Raw genomic sequence first — 4,519 nt, forward strand, 5'->3', positions numbered from 1 at the left:
TACGATACAGTCCGGACGGACGTTCATCGTTTTCTACAGAAGGAGGAGTGTTAGACAAAATACTTGTTCAGTATAATGTCCGGCTCTCGTGGGCCCTCGCATGTACCTATGGCGTATCAGTACGAACGAATTGAAGATTCGGAGGTGAGGTTAAAATAATTGGTCGATGTAGCGAGTGCTGAACCAGGTAGAGTTTTTTTCGTAGGTATAGTTAAATTCTGGATAAACAAAACGCAAATTGACAAGGCATATATTTAAAAACTTGTAACGGGACATGCAAACTTGGCATGGCGCTTGGAATTCCAAACCGCAACTGCTGTCATGAAATATGAGACAAATAACTGCTGTCGTCAGTGAATCGATTGCATAACATTCATGCATAAAAATGATCTGATGCTGTCAAGTATACCTCAGCGTTTCCCTACACGTTATAATCTACAACAGGTGAAATTTATGTAAGAGGCATGCATTTACTTCTATGCTTTTGATAAGAAGTATCAACCCAGTAGAAATGCGCCAAGGTGGTGTTACGTATTACGGAACTTCCGTCTTCTACATTTGCGGCTAAGCGTGGGAGGGAGCCCCCTCCACTACAGGCTGTTATGGGTTCGGAATCTGCTGGGGTGTTGGGCTGTCGAGCACGGTATAGGTGTGGAAATACGTCCATCATTTCGAATTACAGTATAGTGGAATTTCTGTTAGCGATATGATTTGTGACAGCACAATAGTTCTTGGAGACCCACCGATAGGCCCGATAGCGATGCCTGTATCCGTAGCGATATTGGTATCGGTCAAAGTCAGACCACATTTACCGGTCTGTTCAATAAACCTTGTTGTGTTATTTTTAGTTATAAAATCATGCCATAATTGTGTAAATATTTTCCAAAAAACATGTTGTATTAGTCCTCGGACAATTACCACCCGATATAGCCGATGTATACGATATGGGATATGGTCGGAACTCTCAAAATATTCGGTTCAACAGCTATAGTACGTCGATATTTCGTCAAAGGAGCTATATTTACCCTATATTTTCAATTATGGCGTCACAATTGAATATTCGTGACGTCATGGCTTCAAAAACATGTTTTAAACAAGGGCCTCGTTTTAAACATGTTTGTTTTAAATTGATTTTTGTTTCAAATGCAACATTAATCATTTACCGCGCATATAAAGTCTCCGAATTGAGCATTCAATAGTTCTGTAGTATAATATACAGTATACATTTTGTAAAAATGGTGCATTATCTGCTACCCGCGAATTTCGTCACTCATAATTTGATAAATTCTGTTCTAGATTATAGATGCCTTATGTTTTAGAATCGGCAGAAAATATCGGGTTGCTCGGTAAAATAATATATATGATATAAAATATTATAATATAAATATTATATCGGGAGTAAAGATTTCTGCTCCAAATCCTGACATTGGCCGTGTTTTAATAGTAATATCCGGCTGGCCATTACTACTTATAAATATTAACTAATGGTGATGCGATTCTGTGGCGATAAGAACCGGCGAGCTGCCTTCTGTCTGGATTGGAATATAGCTTGAATCTTGTAATTATTACAGACCAGCGCGTGGTCAAGACTATTCACGCGACAAAGAACAGCATCTGGTACTGTTTCTTCAGAACAAGTAAATATCACCGTTCCAACAACGACAGAAGGAAACCGTGTGAAATGGAAAGGAATTCGCGCTATATCCTTGAGATCTTGTTGTCCTTGTTTTTCTCACTCGCCTAGAAATTTGGACGATTGTTGACCCAACTGCGGGGAATCAAGATAATCCATAACTTCAAAACCTATCATTCCGCTGTTCTCCGGCCAGTTCAGAATGTTGGAGCTCCCAAGTATACAGACATAGACCGACCTTCTCTGCAGAAAACTGGACGCGATTCACGTGATTCGAGAAGTTGTTTGGCGCTCGATATTCTGGAATTTGCATGTCAGCAGAAACGGAAATCTTTCACGAATGGAATATTAGCGATGCCGCATGAACTTACCCGAAAACGGGACTCCGCTATGGACGAATGTTTATAGACTTTATGCAATTATGTACGTTCCCGATAGTCCTCAAGATAGTGTAGTCAGTCTGTAATTTTCGCAGCCCAAACTCCCCATTGATGAGGGCCCCAGCTCGAAAGAAACAAAAAAATAATTCACAAATCAACCTGCATGCGTGCATTTTGCGGTACTTATTTTTAATTCGGAAATTTGTCGCGGTCAACTGATGCGACAACTCTTGATTTTCAGAACGGTGCCACCAAGACAAATGTCGCATAATTTATAGAACGGAGATCAACTATCTACGCACTCTTCCCCTGAGCAAATTACGAAAAAATCTAATATAAAAAATCTAAAAAAGAATCTAATATCAGCATTAAATGAAGATTCGAAGTTTACAATTCTACATTTGAGTTGCATTATATTTTGAGATAATTTTAATTCTTGAAGGTTCACCGGTCCACACCATATTTTACAGATTTACCGGTCGGCGAGGTCAAAAAGGTTGAGAACCAGCCTAAAGAACGCCAAGCGTCATTGTCTGTCGATTAGTCACTGGATATGTTTACTTGTGCATTTGCATAGGTAATTACTGCCTAGTTGTAAGTATAGCCCGGACATGGTATATGTCAGGACATGTGCAGAGGCCTTTGCAGGCAGAACTGCTACACATTGTAGCGAATTTAAAATATCTCCCTTTGGCCGTTCCATGAAGATGCCGCAAAACTTTAGTTTGTATCTCCCCATCGTCGTATTCTGCGTTATACATACGCATCCATTGACAATACCAGTACGCATTGGTCGCTTCCGTGACGAAAAATCGTTTGAATGAAGGAAATCTTTTATGCAATAGTCGGTAGACGGTTCGGAATGATATGATTTTGGTGTTGAAATGTAAATTAACTTCGCATAGGTGTTAATTTAGGACCTGAGTTATCAGTATGCGATCCATTTCATGAGATAAAGTGGTATTATTAGATCACGATAGTATAAAAAAAAAGCTTGGTGATATATAGAATAATAGTGACTTTCCAGCGGAGTGTTTTCAGGTTTACCGCGATTTAACCTATGATTGTTTCTGTATTGTTATACGATGTGGCTGTATATTGGCAATGACTTCGAAAACAATTGTCACTGTGAGGATACCAATATCAATCACGAAAGCGCCGTCTAATGTTAAATTCGGCTATGTTATAAAAAATAACAGCGCCGCGAAGAGTTGCTCAATCGATGCCCCGTAAACTTTGTGCCGCCATTTAATTAGACCTGACTGTAATCGGAGTTAAGCAGCGTGACACTTGATGACGTATGACCCAAGTTTCGAAACTATTTTGTGCAAGAAGATAGAAACTGATGATTCTTGCACCATAGCCCAAACTGCTATAGCTCTCTATTATGTATCAGAGATGTGCGTGTATGTAAGTCGTGGATACGGTTAGCTGTTAGTATAGCAATCTGGAATAGTCGACATAGGGCATAGTGAAAAGTTGGTGGCTGTTGCCGGATTTTAGGCTTTCCGAAAATTCCAGTAGATTTCAGGATCTAAGCAGTTGCACACACCATCAATCTACATCTATTTAGAATCATTATTTGTTATTCGAATGACTGATATCCGACCAACACACTATATTTCTCGAGTCACACACCTGATAAATCACTTCTGCGAGTGGCACCATTCAAGTGTTGACCTCACCTTTGAGAACACGTGACTTACGTTTGTTCACTTATACGTATTCGTAACAATTTTCGATGGCACGCTTTCATTTTCAACAATTCCCCGGATTGCAGTAGGAGATGACGCATTTCACATTCCCTGTCCGAAGCATCGCTATGCGCTTTTTAACATAACAAACCATGTTATATGCAGTAACTGACGTGGTGTCAATCTTTTTGGTGACTACAACTACTGTCCATTTCAATGAACTTTGGTACCAGTGAGTGGACTCTGTCCGACTGCCCATTTTACTGACGATTCTGATTCTGAGTTTGGGAATGTCACACTTGATTTTGCTTGCATTACTATTGCGCCACGCGGATATATTTCTAGGTATTTGATAGTGAGGCAATGGAATGGTGGATCAGTAATGAGAATTTTGCACTAATTAACATTAGTCATATAGGTGGCGGCTGCAGCACAACGCTCAAGACATTCAAAGGGTTCAAAGTTGTCGTGTTTGCTAAGTCCTGACGCAAACAATGCAACGGATATTACCGATTTGTCGACACAATATGTAGTATGAAGCGATAAGCCTTCCTCCTTCTCAGCAAAACTAAATTTGAGAACTAAGGATATAAAGTATGCCTAATCAGTAAAGTTTTCTCAGCGTTCATTGATATGTTTGCAGTTTGAGCGGAAGTGGTTGGGTTGTGTTGGTTCTGTATGGTAATCGCTGTCATGATAACTTCCCTATATCTTTGAAGTTGCGAACTTCATACTGGGAAGGCGTTCTGAGTGCCCAAAGTAGCCTGGCATTTACTTTACCGCGATTGAGAAAGGATTTCCAGACTCTCGAC

General features: G+C 40.0%; 1 long non-coding RNA gene across 1 annotated transcript; it reads left to right on the forward strand.

The window, feature by feature from the left end:
* Positions 1–1,802, forward strand: LOC145446753 (uncharacterized). Its single transcript, XR_013917340.1, has 2 exons — positions 1–144; positions 1,572–1,802. It is a non-coding gene; the product is annotated as an uncharacterized LOC145446753 (long non-coding RNA).
* Positions 1,803–4,519: the final 2,717 nt, after the last annotated feature.

Source organism: Botryllus schlosseri, chromosome 9, assembly GCF_051294905.1.
Source record: "Botryllus schlosseri isolate E-star chromosome 9, Bs_hap1, whole genome shotgun sequence".
In the NCBI taxonomy this organism is placed as follows: Eukaryota; Metazoa; Chordata; class Ascidiacea; order Stolidobranchia; family Styelidae; genus Botryllus; species Botryllus schlosseri.